Source organism: Oncorhynchus masou, unplaced genomic scaffold (assembly GCF_036934945.1).
Source record: "Oncorhynchus masou masou isolate Uvic2021 unplaced genomic scaffold, UVic_Omas_1.1 unplaced_scaffold_4011, whole genome shotgun sequence".
NCBI lineage: Eukaryota > Metazoa > Chordata > Actinopteri > Salmoniformes > Salmonidae > Oncorhynchus > Oncorhynchus masou.
Window position 1 is genome coordinate 11,664 of NW_027010411.1, and position 20,385 is coordinate 32,048.

Sequence of the window (20,385 nt, forward strand, 5' to 3'; positions counted from 1 at the left end):
CATCCTCTCATCCTATCCTCCTCATCCTTGCCTCCTCTCCTCCTCATCCTCTCCTCATCCTCTCCTCCTCTAATCTCATCCTCCTCTCCTCCTCTAATCTCTTCCTCCTCTCCTCATCCTCCTCTCCTCATCCTCTCCTCCTCCTCCTCTCCTCCTCTCCTCATCCTCCTCTCCTCATCCTCTCCTCCTCCTCTCCTCATCCTCCTCTCCTCATCCTCTCCTCTTCCTCCTCTCCTCATCCTCCTCTCCTCATCATCCTCTCCTCCTCTCCTCATCCTCTCATCCTCCTCTCCTCATCCTCTCCTCTTCCTCTCCTCAGCCATAAATGGGTATATGTATGGTAACCTGCTTGACATGAAGCTGTGCCAGGGGCGCAGGGTGGCATGGCACCTGTTTGGGATGGGCAACGAGGTGGACATACACTCCGCATACTTCCAGGGCAACACCCTATTGACCGTGGTCACCGTGCCGACACACTCAGCCTGTTCCCGGCAACCTTCGTCACCGCGGCGATGGTTCCCTTGGCGACCGGGAAATGGCTGCTGAGCTGTCAGGTCAACGACCATCTACAGGGTAAGTCATCTGACCCCAAACACCTGACCTCTGACCCCTGACCTACCAACCACTAACCTATCATTGACCACTAATCACGTATTGTTGATTGTAATCTGATCTGCGTGACAACCTCCAGAGGTAGACATGGACTCGTGTGGCCACTAGCGTAGCTGAATAAGCTGTGTTAAAGCAGGAATGGAGCAAAACCTGCACAACCAGTATCTGGCCACACTAGACCTCGTTAGATAGGACAGTAGTTCCAACCAGTATCTGACCACACTAGACCTCGTTAGATAGGACAGTAGTTTCCAACCAGAATCTGGCCACACTAGACCTCGTTAGATAGGACAGTAGTTCCAACCAGTATCTGGCCACACTAGACCTCGTTAGATAGGACAGTAGTTCCAACCAGTATCTGACCACACTAGACCTCGTTAGATAGGACAGTAGTTCCAACCAGTATCTGGCCACACTAGACCTCGTTAGATAGGACAGTAGTTCCAACCAGTATCTGGCCACACTAGACCTCGTTAGATAGGACAGTAGTTCCAACCAGTATCTGACCACACTAGACCTCGTTAGATAGGGCAGTAGTTCCAACCAGTAATCTGGCCACACTAGACCTCGTTAGATAGGACAGTAGTTCCAACCAGTATCTGGCCACACTAGACCTCGTTAGATAGGACAGTAGTTCCAACCAGTATCTGACCACACTAGACCTCGTTAGATAGGACAGTAGTTCCAACCAGTATCTGACCACACTAGACCTCGTTAGATAGGACAGTAGTTCCAACCAGTATCTGGCCACACTAGACCTCGTTAGATAGACAGTAGTTCCAACCAGTATCTGACCACACTAGAGCTCGTTAGATAGACAGTAGTTCCAACCAGTATCTGACCACACTAGACCTCGTTAGATAGGACAGTAGTTCCAACCAGTATCTGGCCACACTAGACCTCGTTAGATAGGACAGTAGGTTCCAACCAGTATCTGGCCACACTAGACCTCGTTAGATAGGACAGTAGTTCCAACCAGTATCTGGCCACACTAGAGCTCGTTAGATAGGACAGTAGTTCCAACCAGTATCTGGCCACACTAGACCTCGTTAGATAGGACAGTAGTTCCAACCAGTATCTGACCACACTAGACCTCGTTAGATAGACAGTAGTTCCAACCAGTATCTGGCCACACTAGACCTCGTTAGATAGGACAGTAGTTCCAACCAGTATCTGGCCACACTAGACCTCGTTAGATAGGACAGTAGTTCCAACCAGTATCTGGCCACACTAGAGCTCGTTAGATAGGACAGTAGTTCCAACCAGTATCTGGCCACACTAGACCTCGTTAGATATGAGAGTAGGTTCCAACCAGTATCTGGCCACACTAGACCTCGTTAGATAGGACAGTAGTTCCAACCAGTATCTGGCCACACTAGACCTCGTTAGATAGGACAGTAGTTCCAACCAGTATCTGGCCACACTAGACCTCGTTAGATAGGACAGTAGTTCCAACCAGTATCTGGCCACACTAGACCTCGTTAGATATGAGAGTAGGTTCCAACCAGTATCTGACCACACTAGACCTCGTTAGATATGAGAGTAGGTTCCAACCAGTATCTGGCCACACTAGACCTCGTTAGATATGAGAGTAGGTTCCAACCAGTATCTGACCACACTAGACCTCGTTAGATATGAGAGTAGGTTCCAACCAGTATCTGGCCACACTAGACCTCGTTAGATAGGACAGTAGTTCCAACCAGTATCTGGCCACACTAGACCTCGTTAGATAGGACAGTAGTTCCAACCAGTATCTGGCCACACTAGACCTCGTTAGATATGTCAGTAGGTTCTAACCATTAAGCTTTCCTTCAGGGGTAATTCAGTTCACTATGTGGTTCTTAATTGCAGCCTGTATAACTCTGGCCTGCTCTCACTCTGTCCTGTCCTTACCTTTCTGCGTGTGTGTGTGTGTGTGTGTGTGTGTGTGTGTGTGTGTGTGTGTGTGTGTGTGTGTGTGTGTGTGTGTGTGTGTGTGTGTATCAGCCGGTATGCAGGCTCTGTATGAGGTGGTATCCTGTGATGATGATGTCAGCCCCTCAGTAGCCCCCTGCTGGCCCAGTCAGGAAGTACTACCTGGCAGCAGAGACCGTTACCTGGGACTATGCTCCTACCGGGATGGACACACACACCAACCTGTCCCTCACACTGCCCGACAGGTAACACACACACCAACCTGTCCCTCACACTGTCTGACAGGTAACACACACACCAACCTGTCCCTCACACTGCCCGGCAGGTAACACACACACCAACCTGTCCCTCACACTGCCCGGCAGGTAACACACACACCAACCTGTCCCTCACACTGTCTGACAGGTAACACACACACCAACCTCTCCCTCACACTGTCTGACAGGTAACACACACACCAACCTGTCCCTCACACTGTCTGACAGGTAACACACACACCAACCTGTCCCTCACACTGTCTGACAGGTAACACACACACCAACCTGTCCCTCACACTGTCCGACAGGTAACACACACACCAACCTCTGTACAGTGTCTGACAGGTAACACACACACACACCAACCTGTCCCTCACACTGTCTAACAGGTAACACACACACACACCAACCTGTCCCTCACACTGCCCGGCAGGTAACACACACACCAACCTGTCCCTCACACTGCCCCACAGGTAACACACACACACACCAACCTCTACCTCACACTGCCTGACAGGTAACACACACCAACCTCTCCCTCACACTGCCCGGCAGGTAACACACACACCAACCTGTCCCTCACACTGTCTGACAGGTAACACACACTCCAACCTGTCCCTCACACTGCCTGACAGGTAACACACACACCAACCTGTCCCTCACACTGCCCGACAGGTAACACACACACACACCAACCTCTCCCTCACACTGTCTGACAGGTAACACACACACCAACCTGTCCCTCACACTGTCTGACAGGTAACACACACACCAACCTGTCCCTCACACTGTCTGACAGGTAACACACACACAAACCTCTCCCTCACACTGTCTGACAGGTAACACACACACCAACCTGTCCCTCACACTGCCCGGCAGGTAACACACACACCAACCTGTCCCTCACACTGTCTGGCAGGTAACACACACACCAACCTCTGTACAGTGTCTGACAGGTAACACACACACCAACCTGTCCCTCACACTGTCCGACAGGTAACACACACCAACCTCTCCCTCACACTGTCTGACAGGTAACACACACACCAACCTGTCCCTCACACTGCCCGACAGGTAACACACACACCAACCTGTCCCTCACACTGCCCGGCAGGTAACACACACACCAACCTGTCCCTCACACTGTCTGACAGGTAACACACACACCAACCTGTCCCTCACACTGCCCGGCAGGTAACACACACACCAACCTGTCCCTCACACTGTCTGACAGGTAACACACACACCAACCTGTCCCTCACACTGTCTGACAGGTAACACACACACCAACCTCTCCCTCACACTGTCCGACAGGTAACACACACACCAACCTGTCCCTCACACTGCCCGGCAGGTAACACACACACCAACCTGTCCCTCACACTGTCTGACAGGTAACACACACACCAACCTCTGAACAGTGTACATGCCTGTCAGTGGAGGCTGCAGAGGGGAGGACGGTTGTTAGTGATGGCTGGAATGGAGTCAATGGAGTGGTATCAACCACATGGAATGGAGTCGATGGAGTGGTATCAACCGCATGGAAGCCATCCGTTGTCTCCGTTCCAGCCATTATAATGAGCCGTCCTCCCCTCAGTGTGTGTGTGTGTGTGTGTGTGTGTGTGAGAGGCTGTAGTGTTTGTCGTGTGTACTCAGCACTCCACCAGCTCTGCTGTTTATTCCACTCTGAACAGGTCCAGTCTCCAGCTCTACTGTTTATTCCACTCTGAGCAGGTCCAGTCTCCAGCTCTACTGTTTATTCCACTCTGAACAGGTCCAGTCTCCAGCTCTACTGTTTATTCCACTCTGAACAGGTCCAGTCTCCAGCTCTACTGTTTATTCCATTCTGAACAGGTCCAGTCTCCAGCTCTACTGTTTATTCCACTCTGAACAGGTCCAGTCTCCAGCTCTACTGTTTATTCCACTCTGAACAGGTCCAGTCTCCAGCTCTACTGTTTATTCCACTCTGAACAGGTCCAGTCTCCAGCTCTACTGTTTATTCCACTCTGAGCAGGTCCAGTCTCCAGCTCTACTGTTTATTCCACTCTGAACAGGTCCAGTCTCCAGCTCTACTGTTTATTCCACTCTGAACAGGTCCAGTCTCCAGCTCTACTGTTTATTCCACCCTGAACAGGTCCAGTCTCCAGCTCTACTGTTTATTCCACCCTGAACATGTCCAGTCTCCAGCTCTACTGTTTATTCCACTCTGAACAGGTCCAGTCTCCAGCTCTACTGTTTATTCCACTCTGAACAGGTCCAGTCCACCAGCTCTACTGTTTATTCCACTCTGAACAGGTCCAGTCTCCAGCTCTACTGTTTATTCCACTCTGAACAGGTCCAGTCTCCAGCTCTACTGTTTATTCCACTCTGAACAGGTCCAGTCTCCAGCTCTACTGTTTATTCCACTCTGAACAGGTCCAGTCTCCAGCTCTACTGTTTATTCCACTCTGAACAGGTCCAGTCCACCAGCTCTACTGTTTATTCCACCCTGAACAGGTCCAGTCCACCAGCTCTACTGTTTATTCCACTCTGAACAGGTCCAGTCTCCAGCTCTACTGTTTATTCCACTCTGAACAGGTCCAGTCTCCAGCTCTACTGTTTATTCCACTCTGAACAGGTCCAGTCTCCAGCTCTACTGTTTATTCCACTCTGAACAGGTCCAGTCTCCAGCTCTACTGTTTATTCCACTCTGAACAGGTCCAGTCTCCTGCTGTTTATTCTGCTCATTTTAACTCTACAGAGAAATTACATCATCATGAATTAGCAAAGCTGGAGAAATCACTCTGTCATCCCCCTCTCCTCTCTGTCTCATCCCTCTCTCCCCTCCTCTTCCTCCTCCTCCTCCTCCTCCCAGTCCCTCTGAGGTGTTCTTCGGTAGTGGTGATGGCAGGATAGGCGGCCGCTATATGAAGGTGGTGTATCGGGGCTACACAGATGACACCTTCACTACCAGACAACCTCTCACCCCTGAAACACAACACCTGGGAATACTGGGTAAGAGCCTGCTGTCACTCTCCCTCTCTCTGCTTCTCTGTGCCACTCTCTCATCTCATTGGAGCCCGTTGTAGCTCAGTTGGTTGAGCATGGAGCTTATAAAACCAGGGTAGTGGGTTTGATTCCCGAGACCACCCATACTTAAAATGTACGCACGCATGACTGTCAACTGCTTTTGATAAAAGTGTCTGCTAAATGGCAAAAATGATCTCTCTGTCTTTCTCTCTCTCATCCCTCTCTCTCTTTAGGCCCGGTGCTGAGGGCTGAAGTAGGGGACATCCTACAGGTGGCGTTTCTGAACAAGGCAGACAGGAACTACAGTATCCAGCCTCACGGCCTCCACTTCGACAAACAATACCAGGGAACCAGTTACCAAGACGGTGAGACACACACACACACTCTCACTAGTGCAAGGCGTACATCAGTTATGATGCCTCGTTCTTCTGACTGGCTGTGTTATCTAATGTTTTCCCAGGTGCAGAGAAGCCAGGGTCAGCTGTGTCTCCAGGCTCCAGGTTCACCTATACCTGGCAGGTGTTGGATGGTCCCTCCCTCTCTGACCCTCCCTGTTTGTCCTACCTGTACTACTCTGGCTCCTCCCCTGTGGAGGACACCAACGCTGGCCTCTCTGGACCACTACTGGTCTGTAGGCCTGGAGCACTGGGGGACCGCGGCAAGCAGGTACAAGACAGTCCACACATACACACACACAAATAGAACTTTTTGTTTTGTGGGGGGGGGATTAGATTGGCGGTTACTCACCAGAAAATTGACCTCCTGGACCTGGACCCTTTGTTTGGACTACCCGAGGACAGCCTCATCCCAGGTTCAAAACGTTGCTACCCGAGGACAGCCCCATCCATCCCAGGTCCAAAACGTTGCTACCCGAGGACAGCCCCATCCCAGGTCCAAAACGCTGCTACCCGAGGACAGCCCCATCCCAGGTCCAAAACGCTGCTATCCGAGGACAGCCCCTTCCATCCCAGGTCCAAAACGCTGCTATCCGAGGACAGCCCCTTCCATCCCAGGTCCAAAACGTTGCTACCCGAGGACAGCCCCATCCATCCCAGGTCCAAAACGTTGCTACCCGAGGACAGCCCCATCCATCCCAGGTCCAAAACGTTGCTACCCGAGGACAGCCCCATCCATCCCAGGTCCAAAACGCTGCTATCCGAGGACAGCCCCATCCATCCCAGGTCCAAAACGCTGCTATCCGAGGACAGCCCCTTCCATCCCAGGTCCAAAACTTTGCTACCCGAGGACAGCCCCATCCATCCCAGGTCCAAAACGTTGCTACCCAAGGACATCCCCATCCATCCCAGGTCCAAAACATTGCTACCCGAGGACAGCCACATCCTTCCCAGGTCCAAAATGTTGCTACCCGAGGACAGCCCCATCCCAGGTCCAAAACGTTGCTATCCGAGGACAGCCCCATCCATCCCAGGTCCAAAACGTTGCTACCCGAGGACAGCCCCATCCCAGGTCCAAAACGTTGCTACCCGAGGACAGCCCCATCCCAGGTCCAAAACGTTGCTACCCGAGGACAGCCCCATCCATCCCAGGTCCAAAACGTTGCTACCCGAGGACAGCCCCATCCATCCCAGGTCCAAAACGCTGCTATCCGAGGACAGTCCCATCCATCCCAGGTCCAAAACGTTGCTACCCAAGGACATCCCCATCCATCCCAGGTCCAAAACATTGCTACCCGAGGACAGCCACATCCACCCCAAGTGATACTCGAAAACGTTGCTACCCGAGGACAGTTCCATCCATCCCAGGTCCAAAACATTGCTACCCGAGGACAGCCACATCCACCCCAAGTGATACTCGAAAACGTTGCTACCCGAGGACAGTTCCATCCATCCCAGGTCCAAAACGTTGCTACCCGAGGACAGCCCCATCCCAGGTCCAAAACGTTGCTACCCGAGGACAGCCCCTTCCATCCCAGGTCCAAAACGCTGCTACCCGAGGACAGCCCCATCCCAGGTCCAAAACGTTGCTATCCGAGGACAGCCCCATCCATCCCAGGTCCAAAACGTTGCTACCCGAGGACAGCCCCATCCCAGGTCCAAAACGTTGCTACCCGAGGACAGCCCCTTCCATCCCAGGTCCAAAACGTTGCTACCCGAGGACAGCCCCATCCATCCCAGGCCCAAAACGTTGCTAAGGTTGAGTGGGATCTTAGTCTTGCACTGTATATTATTAGCGGCCATTCAGTCCTTTGGGCAATAAAATAGATGAGCTCAGGGCGAGGATGTCCTTCCAAAGAGACATAAGAGACTAACAATCTGCTTTTATGGAAACATGAGGTTTCTCTGGATATATTGCCCCCTGTCCATTCAACCAGCGGGGTTCTCCATCCATCACGCGGACAGGAACAAAATACCTCTCAGGGAAACAAAGGGATATATGGACGTGTCTCATGATTAACATCTCATGGTGTGATTGACGACAGGAACTCAAGCCCTTTTGTTCTCCCAATCTGAATATCTCACCAACAAATGCCGACCGCATTCCCCCTCAGGCTGACACAACAACAGCTCTCAAGGAACTACACTGGAATTGGAACTACACACAATTTATTGTACGTTTTCACTTTAATAAAGTAAATCTGAGGAAAACACTCTGGAAATTCTATCAACACATCTCCTTTGCTACTCGCGGCAAGAGCATTCTTAACCATTGCTACTCTTCCTTCTGGGATGGCTACAAGGACCTCCCCGCCTTCCCTTTCTGGAAACCTGACCACACATCATACTGCTCCTCCCCGCCTATATGCAAAAACTTAAGCAGGAAGCCCCTGTGGTAAGGACTGTTCAATGTTGGTCTGGACTGTTCAGGACTGTTCAACCTCTGGGAATCGACGTATACACTGGCTCGGTGACTGGGTTCATCAGGAAGTGGATAGAGGACGTTGTTCCCACTGTGACTGGGTTCATCAGGAAGTGGATAGAGGACGTTGTTCCCACTGTGACTGGGTTCATCAGGAAGTGGATAGAGGACGTTGTTCCCACTGTGACTGGGTTGAGAAGGAACAGAAAGGAACTATGTAAACCAGTACTTTTTTGCGGTTTGAACCTGTTCAGAACCTTATTTTGCAGGTCAGTGCAACAGAACAACAAAAAAAATGGTTTTGTTCAGAACGAAATGATTGGAAAATTATTTTGGTTCCAACCACTGCTTAAATGTACTTACGAGTAACAAAGCAAGTAAATACACAGTCACAAAATTTCCTGGTGGTCATTTTGATGAATTGTTCAGCAGTCTCATGGCTTGCTGGTAGACGCTGTCAAGGTAAGTACAAGTAAGTAAGAAGGTACAATAAGTACTAGATAATAACTCTGTAAATACCTAGTCACTCCACTAGTACCAGCTAATAACTCTGTAAATACCTAGTCACACCACTAGTACCAGCTAATAACTCTGTAAATACCTAGTCACACCACTAGTACCAGCTAATAACTCTGTAAATACCTAGTCACTCCACTAGTACCAGCTAATAACTCTGTAAATACCTAGTCACACCACTAGTACCAGCTAATAACTCTGTAAATACCTAGTCACACCACTAGTACCAGCTAATAACTCTGTAAATACCTAGTCACACCACTAGTACCAGCTAATAACTCTGTAAATACCTAGTCACTCTACTAGTACTAGCTAATAACTCTGTAAATACCTAGTCACACCACTAGTACCAGCTAATAACTCTGTAAATACCAAGTCACACCACTAGTACCAGCTAATAACTCTGTAAATACCTAGTCACACCACTAGTACCAGCTAATAACTCTGTAAATACCAAGTCACACCACTAGTACCAGCTAATAACTCTGTAAATACCTAGTCACACCACTAGTACTAGCTAATAACTCTGTAAATACCTAGTCACACCACTAGTACTAGCTAATACTTAGTCACACCAGTCCCTTTCAAAGTCATTCCTAAGAAGCACTAATGAACATACATTGTAATTTATATAATTTGTTAACATGTAATTACCCAAATAAAATATCTTCAATTCATCCTGTTGGTATTTTCGTTTCTTATTTCTATATAATTTACCTTCAGTTACCATGTTAACCTGTTACCATGTGTGTTACCATGTTAACCTGTTACCATGTGTGTTACCATGTTAACCTGTTACCATGTGTGTTACCATGTTAACCTGTTACCATGTGTGTTACCATGTGTGTTACCATGTATGTTACCATGTGTGTGTTACCATGTATGTTACCATGTAATATGTATGTTACCATGTGTGTTACCATGTGTGTTACCATGTATGTTACCATGTATGTTACCATGTGTGTTACCATGTTACCATGTGTGTTACCATGTGTTTTACCGTGTGTTATCATGGTAACATGTTACCATGTGTGTTACCATGTGAACATGTTCCCATGTGTGTTACCATGTTACCATGCTAACCTGTTACCATGTGTTTTATCATGTGTTATCATGGTAACATGTTACCATGTGTGTTACCATGTGAACATGTTACCATGTGAACATGTTACCATGTGTGTTACCATGTGAACATGTTACCATGTGTGTTACCATGTGTGTTACCATGTGTGTTACCATGTTACCATGTGTGTTACCATGTTGCCATGTTACCATGTATGTTACCATGTGTGTTACCATGTGAACATGTTACCATGTGTGTTACCATGTTACCATGCAAACCTGTTACCATGTGTTTTACCGTGTGTTATCATGGTAACATGTTACCATGTGTGTTACCATGTGAACATGTTACCATGTGAACATGTTACCATGTGTTTACCATGTGAACATGTTACCATGTGTGTTACCATGTGTGTTACCATGTATGTTACCATGATACCATGCGTGTTACCATGTATGTTACCATGTATGTTACCATGCGTGTTACCATGTGTGTTACCATGTATGTTACCATGTGTGTTACCATGTGTGTTACCATGTGTGTTACCATGTGTTTACCCTGTTACCATGTGTGTTACCAAGTTTGTTACCATGTTACCATGTGTGTTACCATGTTACCATGCTTGTTACCATGTTACCATGTGTGTTACCATGTGTGTTACCATGTATGTTACCATGTATGTTACCATGTGTGTTACCATGTGTGTTACCATGTGTGTTACCATGTGTGTTACCATGTTACCATGTATGTTACCATGTGTGTTACCATGTGTGTTACCATGTGTGTTACCATGTGTGTTACCATGTATGTTACCATGTATGTTACCATGTGTGTTACCATGTTACCATGTATGTTACCATGTGTGTTACCATGTTACCATGTATGTTACCATGTGTGTTACCATGTGTGTTTCCATGTTACCATGTATGTTACCATGTGTGTTACCATGTTACCATGTGTGTTACCATGTGTGTTACCATGTGTGTTACCATGTATGTTACCATGTGTGTTACCATGTTACCATGTATGTTACCATGTATGTTACCATGTGTGTTACCATGTGTGTTACCATGTGTGTTACCATGTTACCATGTATGTTACCATGTGTGTTACCATGTGTGTTACCATGTGTGTTACCATACCTTCAAACTCAGTGCCTCTTGGCTTGACATCATGGGGAAATCCAAAGAAATCAGTCAAGACCTCTGAAAAAATTGTATACCTCCACAAGTCTGATTCATCCTTGGGAGCAATTTCCAAATGCCTGAAAGTACCACATTCATCTGTACAAACAATAGTACGCAAGTATAAACACCATGGGACCACGCAGCCGTCATACCGCTCAGGAAGGAGACGCGTTCTGTCTCCTAGAGATGAACGTACTTTGGTGCGAAAAGTGCAAATCAATCCCAGAACAACAGCAAAAGTGTGAAGATTCTGGAGGAAACAGGTACAAAAGTATCTATATCCAGAGTAAAACGATTCCTAAATCGACATAACCTGAAAGGCCGCTCAGCAAGGAAGAAGCCACTGCTCCAAAAAACCGCCATAAAAAAACAGACTACGGTTTGCAACTGCACATGGGGACAAAGATTGTGCTTTTTGAGAGAAATGCCCTCTGGTCTGATGAAACAAAAATAGAACTGTTTAGCCATAATGACCATCGTTATGTTTGGAGAAAAAGGGGAGGCTTGCAAAACAATGAACACCATTCCAACCATGAAGCACGGGGGTGGCAGCATCATGTTCTGGGGTTCTTTGCTGCAGGAGGGACTGGTGCACTTCAGAATAGATGGCATCATGAGGAGGTGAAAATTATGTGGATATATTGAAGCAACATCTCAAGACATCAGTCAGGAAGTTAAAGCTTGGTCACAAATGGGTCTTCCAAATGGACAATGACACCAAGCATTCTTCCAAAGTTGTGACAAAATGGCTTAATTAAGGACAACAAAGTCAAGGTATTGGAGTGGCCATCACAAAGCCCTGACCTCCATCCTATAGAAAAATTATGGGCAGAACTGAAAAGCGTGTGTGAGCAAGGAGGCCTACAAACCTGACTCAGTTACACCAGCTCTGTCAGGAGGAATGGGCCAAAATTCACGCACCTTATTGTGGGAAGCTTGTGGAAGGCTACCCAAAACGTTTAACCCCAAGTTTAAACAATTTAAAGGCAATGCTACCAAATACTAATTGAGTGTATGTAAATGTCTGACCCACTGGGAATGTGATGAAAGAAATAAAAGCTGAAATAAATCATTCTCTCTACTATTATTCTGACATTTCACATTCTTAAAATAAAGTGGTGATCCTAACTGACCTAAAACGGGGGAATTTTTTACTAGGATTAAATGTCAGGAATTGTGAAAAACTGAGTTTAAATGTACTTTTAAATGTATTAGTATTATATAGGTGAAACTTCTGACTTTAACTGTAACATACATGACATAGATACAACCACACATCACAGAATTGCTCTTATCATATATATCTGTGTGTGTGTGTGTGTGTGTGTGTGTGTGTGTGTGTGTGTGCGTGTGTGCGTGTGTGCGTGTGTGCGCGTGTGTGTGGTGCAGAGGGACGTGACAGGGAGTTGTTCCTGCTGTTCTCTGTAATGGATGAGAACCTGAGCTGGTACCTTCAGAGGAACATAGAGACCTATGGATCGGACCGGTCAGACCCAGACAGCCAGGACTTTCAGAGAGCAACAACATGCACGGTATGATACCCACCGCCGTGTCCTGAACTGACCCAGGAACTGGATACTTAGTAGTGCAGAACTGTCTTTTCCATTCGTCGACTATTTTGCTATCATTGCAGTCAACTTTTCACTACTTTCTATATCTCCTCTGAGTGTAGTTGTTGATATTTTCTCTCCCCCGCTCTTCCCTCCTCCTCTCTCTCCCTCTTCCCTTTCTCCTCTCGCCCATCCTCTCCTCCTCTCCTTTCTCGCCTCTCCCTCCTCTCCTCCCCTGCCCTCCTCTCTCCCCTCCTTTCTCCTCTTCTCCTCCTCTCTCCTCCTCTCTCCTCTCTCCCCTTCTTTCCTATCCGCTCTCCTCCCTTCTCTCCTCCTCTCCCCCTTCCTCTCCTCTCTCTCCTCTCTCCTCCCTTCTCCTCTCTCCTCCCTTCTCCTCTCTCCTCCCTTTTCCTCTCTCCTCCCTTCTCCTCTCTCCACTCCTTTCCTCTCTCTCCCCTCCTTCCAATTCTCTCCTTCTCGCACAGTGGTGTAGTTGTTGATATCATCTCTCCCTCCTTCTCTCTCAGCGGTGAATGGCTTCATGTACGGAAACCTTCCAGGCCTGGATATGTGTTCCGGGGACAGGGTTTTTTGGTACACCTTTGGGCTGGGTACGGAGGTGGACATCCATGGGGTGTACTGGGAGGGGAACACCTTCCAGAGACACGGTACTACCAGAGATACACTCAGCCTGTTCCCTCACACCACCGCTGCAGTCAGCATGCTGCCACACACACCTGGTATGTACACACACACACACACACACACACACACACACACACACACACACACACACACACACACACACACACACACACACACACACACACATTCACCTGGTATGTACACACACACACACACACACACACACACACACACACACACACACACACACACACACACACACACACACACACACACCACCTGGTATGTACACACACACACACACACCTGGTATGTACACACACACACACACCTGGTATGTACACACACACACACACACCTGGTATGTACACACACACACACCTGGTATGTACACACACACACACACACACACACACACACACACACACACACACACACACACACACACACACACACACACACACACACACACACACACACACACACACACACACGCCAGACTGTTGGCTGTGACAGAGAGTTCCTGTTATTTTTAATGGATGACCTCACTGACGTGAACTCACAGCCCACTTCCTGTGACCTTAAGAACACTTGATCAAAGGAAGTAGGAACATCTAAATTGGAGATTTGAACATAAACCAAAATGACACTATATTGTTGCTCCTATATGAGTACTTCCTGGAGGGAAGCTGAAGTCCCTCCGCTACCCAAAAATAGTAAAGCCCCCTTTACTGGCTCAAATAGCCGACCAATCAGCCTGTTACCAACCCTTAGTAAACTTCTGGAAAAAATAGTGTTTGATCAGATACAATGCTATTTTACTGAACACAAATTGACAGAATTTCAGCATGCTTATAGGGAAGGACATTCAACAAGCACAACACAAATCTTCCAGCTTTACTAACAATATGCCACTGGCTTTGAGTAAAGCCAGAGTGTAAACTGAAAGGTTGTTGGATCGAATCCCCAACTGACAAAGTACAAATCTGTTGTTCTACCCCCATTGGAAATAAGAATTTGTTCTTAACTGACTTAAATGGTTAAAAAAAATAAGGCAGTGCTCTACCTTCTTAACAACACTATCAACAATGCAGGTTCTAGTTTCTACCTTCTTAACAACACTATCAACAAGGCAGGTTCTACAGGCCCTAGTTTCTACCTTCTTAACAACACTATCAACAAGGCAGGTTCTAGTTTCTACCTTCTTTACAACACTATCAACAAGGCAGGTTCTAGTTTCTACCTTCTTAACAACACTATCAACAAGGCAGGTCCTAGTTTCTACCTTCTAACAACACTATCAACAAGGCAGGTTCTAGTTTCTACCTTCTTAACAACACTATCAACAAGGCAGGTTCTAGTTTCTCACCTTCTTAACAACACTATCAACAAGGCAGGTTCTAGTTTCTACCTTCTTAACAGCACTATCAACAAGGCAGGTTCTAGTTTCTGCCTTCTTAACAACACTATCAACAAGGCAGGTTCTAGTTTCTACATAACAGCACTATCAACAAGGCAGGTTCTAGTTTCTACCTTCTTAACAACACTATCAACAAGGCAGGTCCTAGTTTCTACCTTCTTAACAACACTATCACTAATGGGGATCCATAATAAACCCCAGGAAGAGTAGCTGCCTTGACAGGAACTAATGGAGATCCACCAATAAACCCCAGGAAGAGTAGCTGCTGCCTTGGCAGGACCCCCAATGGGGATCCATAAACCCCAGGAAGAGTAGCTGCTGCCTTGACAGGAACTAATGGAGATCCATAATAAACCCCAGGAAGAGTAGCTGCTGCCTTGGCAGGAACTAATGGGGATCCATAATAAACCCCAGGAAGAGTAGCTGCTGCCTTGGCAGGAAACTAATGGGGATCCATAATAAACCTTGGGAAGAGTAGCTGCCTTGGCAGGAACTAATGAGGATCCATAATAAACCCCAGGAAGAGTAGCTGCTGCCTTGACAGGAACTAATGGGGATCAATAATAAACACGAACCCCCGGAACTGCAAAAAATCTCTAAAATGTCGGAACAAAACATTTAAGAGTACAGATACAAGTACAGTACAAGCGTTTTTGAGAAAGATAATTTGAAAAAGAACATTTTATTTACTGAATGTATATATATATATGTTTTTCTTTTTGAATGGAGATTAATCTAGAAATGTGGTGAGATGTGGTGAGAAATTGATGTGGAAAATAAATGGGGTCCCCCCTGAAGGAGTTTAAGATGCGACACCGGTCAACATTAAGATTAACAGGGAGGTGTATAACAACAGCAGGATCACTGAGTCAGACAGACAACTGTCATGTCTATTCAGAAAATGACTTGTTTCAGATTTACACTCCGTGATGCTGCTGACGGTGGAAACCCTGCATGTCTACATGGAAATGATTCATTTGTTTTCAAGCAACTCTTACTCCTGACCTCTAACCCTGACCTCTACTCCCCTGACCTCTTCCCCTGACCTCTAACCCTGACCTCTAACCCTGACCTCTAACCCTGACCTCTAACCTCTGACCTCTAACCCTGACCTCTACCCCCTGACCTCTTACCCCTGATCTCTAACCCTGACCTCTAACCCTGATCTCACCCCGACCTCTAACTCTGATCTCTAACCCTGACCTCTTACCCCTGACCTCTTACCCCTGACCTCTTACCTCTGACCCTGACCTCTAACCCTGACCTCTAACCCTGACCTCTACCCCTGACCTCTTACCACAGACCTCTTCCCCCTGACCTCTAATCCTGACTACCCCTGACCTCTTACCCCTGACCTCTACCCCTGACCTCTACCCCTGACTTCTAACCCTGACCTCTTACCCCTGACCTCTAACCCTGACTTCTAACCCTGACCTCTTCCCCCTGACTTCTACCCCTGACCTGTAACCCCTGTGTCTCTAGGTGTATTTGAGGTGAGCTGCAGAGCGACTGACCACTCTAATGTTAACCACTGTCCCTGACCTCTGACCCCTGACCTCTAACCCCTTGTGTCTCTAGGTGTATTTGAGGTGAGCTGCAGAGTGACTGACCACTATAATGGAGGGATGAGACAGCAGTACTCTGTGAAGCCCTGCTCACCCGACGTGAGAACACACACACTCCGTGCCTCGTCCGTGGTTCGCTACTACGTCAGCGCAGAGGAGGTGGAGTGGGACTACTCCCTGACCGGCCTGGGAACTAGAGAAACATCACGCTACAGAGGAGGACAGGTAGAGAGAGAGGAGGAGGAGGGTGTTTCTGTGTGTCAACCAATCACAGGGTCACATAAGCAGGATTAGGCAGATGCTGTGCCAGTGTAGCAAAATGCTCGTGTGTGTGTGTGTATGTGTGTGTGTGATTCATTCATTCATAATTTTGTGTGTCCGTGTCCCAGTCCAGGTAGTATATTCGTGGGCAGGGGAGTAGATCATTGGTCCACGCTATAAGAAGGCGGTGTATAGACAGTACACTGATGACACCTTCAGGACACAGACGGAACTGCAACCTGGAACAACTGCACCTCGGCATTCTGGGTAGGGTGGGTGGTCCCAATAATATCTTCTCCTCCTGATGTTTGCACCTGTTCACTACTTTCAGCAAATCTAAAAGCATTGGATTGGTGAAGACATAGGCTACACTGAGCTTCTAGCATATCAGTCATTTCCTTTCAAATCCATGAAGGGGAAGTAGAGGAGAAGTAGGCAGGATTAGTGAGACTTATAACGCCTCTTTAAAGCAGTCACTGAAACAATTAATCATATGCCATTCTGGCAGTGTATCAATTCCCAACTAGCATTTTGGTCCCTTGGAAGTTGTGGGAACGTATGTTTTTTTGGTTTCATGTTGGTCGTTTTTAAACGGAACGCTTAAAACGCATTCCGAGAAACCAACTGAACATTTTTCCTTTTCTGGGAACGTTTATTCTTAGGTTCCTTGAGGAACGTTTTCCTGGGAGGTTTTATTTACGCTCTGAGAATGGTCATGATAGGTTATTTGGAGGTTTTTGAATAACTTCCTTAAAGGAGACACCGGGGTTTGTTTTCATCATGTCCAAGGTATTTCTAGGTCAGTGAGGTGTTTCACACATAATGGCCACGGAGAGGGTGGGTCTGGGATCTGCGCTCCCAAACAAAACTCTCTCTCTGTGGAGGTCCAGTTAACCCTTCCTCTCTCTCTGTGGAGGTCCTGTTCACCCTTCCTCTCTCTGTGGAGGTCCTGTTCACCCTTCCTCTCTCTCTCTCTCTCTCTCTCTCTCTCTCTGTGGAGGTCCTGTTCACCCTTCCTCTCTCTCTCTCTCTCTCTGTGGAGGTCCAGTTAACCCTTGCCTCTCTCTGTGGAGGTCCTTGTTCACCTTTCTCTCTCTCTGTGGAGGTCCTGTTCACCCTTCCTCTCTCTCTGTGGAGGTCCTGTTCACCCTTCCTCTCTCTCTGTGGAGGTCCAGTTCACCCTTCCTCTCTCTCCCAACAGGTCCTGTTCACCCTTCCTCTCTCTCTGTGAGGTCCAGTTCACCCTTCCTCTCTCTCTGTGGAGGTCCAGTTAACCCTTCTCTATCTCTCTGTGGAGGTCAAGTTAATTCCTCTCTCTCTGTGGAAGTCCAGTTCACCCTTCCTCCCTCTCTGTGGAGGTCCTGTTCACCCTTCCTCTCTCTCTGTGACGTCCAGTTCACCCTTCCTCTTCTGTGGAGGGTCAGTTAATCCTTCCTCTCTCTCTGTGGGAGGTCCAGTTCTCCCTTCCCTCTCTCTCTGTGGAGGTCCAGTTAACCTTCCTCTCTCTCTGTGGAGGTCCAGTTAACCCTTCCTCTCTCTCTGGAGGTCCAGTTCACCCTTCCTCTCTCTCTCTCTCTCTCTGTGGGTCCTGTTCACCCTTCCTCTCTCTCTCTCTGTGGAGGTCCAGTTCACCCTTCCTCTCTCTCTCTCTCTCTGTGGAGGTCCAGTTAACCCTTCCTCTCTCTGTGGAGGTCCAGTTAACCCTTCCTCTCTCTCTGGGGAGGTCCAGTTCACCCTTCCTCTCCTCTGTGGAGGTCCTGTTCACCCTTCCTCTCTGTCTGTGGAGGTTCACCCCTGTCTCTCTCTGCTAGAGAGACCCTATTTCACCCTTCCTCTCTCTCTGTGGAGGTCCACCCTGTTCACCCTTCCTCTCTCTCTGTGGAGGTCCTGTTCACCCTTCCTCTCTCTGTGGAGGTCCTGTTCCTGTTCACCCTTCCTCTCTCTCTGTGGAGGTCCAGTGTCTCCTCTCTCTGGGTCAGTTCACCCTTCCTCTCTGTGGAGGTCCAGTTAACCCTTCCCCTCTCTCTCTGTGGAGGTCCTGTTCACCCTTCACCCTTCCTCTCTCTGTGGAGGTCCAGTTCACCTTCCTCTCTCTCTCTGGAGGTCCAGTTCACCCTTCCTCTCTCTCTGTGGAGGTCCAGTTAACCCTTCCTCTCTCTCTGTGGAGGTCCAGTTAACCCTTCCTCTCTCTCTCTGTGGAGGTCCTGTTCACCCTTCCTCTCTCTCTGTGGAGGTCCAGTTCACCCTTCCTCTCTCTCTGTGGAGGTCCAGTTCACCCTTCCTCTCTCTCTGTGGAGGTCCAGTTAACCCTTCCTCTCTCTCTCTCTCTCTCTCTGTGGAGGTCCAATATGACGGCTTCCGGTGTATTGACAGGGGTGCATTTTGAAGCATTTAGTTAAACCTCTATGCCACACTGATTATACCACAACGCTCTATGTGATACTGATCACACTATACGTTTTGGTGCAAGGTTCCCTCTAAACTGCCACCTCCCCTCACACTGCAGATGAAATATCAGCGCAGAGAAGCATGAGATGGAACTTCACTCATCTACATTCATGCCCTTTAGCGTGATGATGCCACTGAAATTACCCACAGAAAAACATTGTTTTTTAACGTCCTCTGAACTATTTGAGAACTTTCCCAATGTCAAACCAGTTGGAGAACATTCCTAGAACCTTTTCCATAAATGTTAATTAAATGTAACCAAACGTTCTGTTAAAAGGAACGAAATACAAAAAGAAAATAGCGTTTTATTGTCAAGTTCCTTAAATATGCTGAGAATGTTCCAAAGCCAAGCAACGTTCCCAGAACGTTGTGGAAGGTTGTAGGCTAAATAACCGTAGGACAACCATGCTCTCACCAAGCTCTAAGAAACACATGGTTCTCAGAACGTTTATGCGCTAGCTGGGATTGGTAGGTTACTGGAGTGTTTGTGTGTCGTTCCTACAGGTCCTATCATCAGGGTGGAGGTGGGAGAGGAGGTTCTGATCACCTTTAAGAACAGAGCCAGCCGTCCGTACTCTATACACGCTCACGGAGTGGTCACTACCGACACACACACACCTGTCCAGCCAGGTAAAACACACACACAAACACACAGAGTGGACATCACAGACACACCTGTCCAACCAGGTAAAACACACAGAGTGGACATCACAGACACACCTGTCCAACCAGGTAAAACACACAGAGTGGACATCACAGACACACCTGTCCAACCAACAAAGGTCCATGTTAATGTGTGTGTGATCCTCCACTTTTATCTCCTCCTCTCCTCTTCTATCCTCCTCTCTCCTCTTCTCCTCCTCTCCCCCTCCCCTCTCCCTCTATCCTCCTCTCCTCCTCCTCTCTCATCCCCCTCTCCTCTCCTTTTCTCCGCTCTCCTCCTCTCCTTTTCCCTCTCCATCTCTCTCCTCCTCTCCTCTCCTTTATTCTCTCACCCCCAGGTTATATGACAGAGTTCAGATGGGAGGTCCCAGAGAGCTCTGGTCCAGGAGTCTCTGATCCTAACTGTATCTCCTACGCGTACTACTCTACTGTTGACTTCGTGAAGGTGTGTGTCTGCC

The 20,385-nt window shown here is 47.9% G+C and overlaps 1 pseudogene; it reads left to right on the plus strand.

Moving 5' to 3' along the window:
- The first annotated feature begins 270 nt into the window (after positions 1-270).
- LOC135534848 (hephaestin-like) lies at positions 271-20,378 on the plus strand (annotated as a pseudogene).
- Positions 20,379-20,385: the final 7 nt, after the last annotated feature.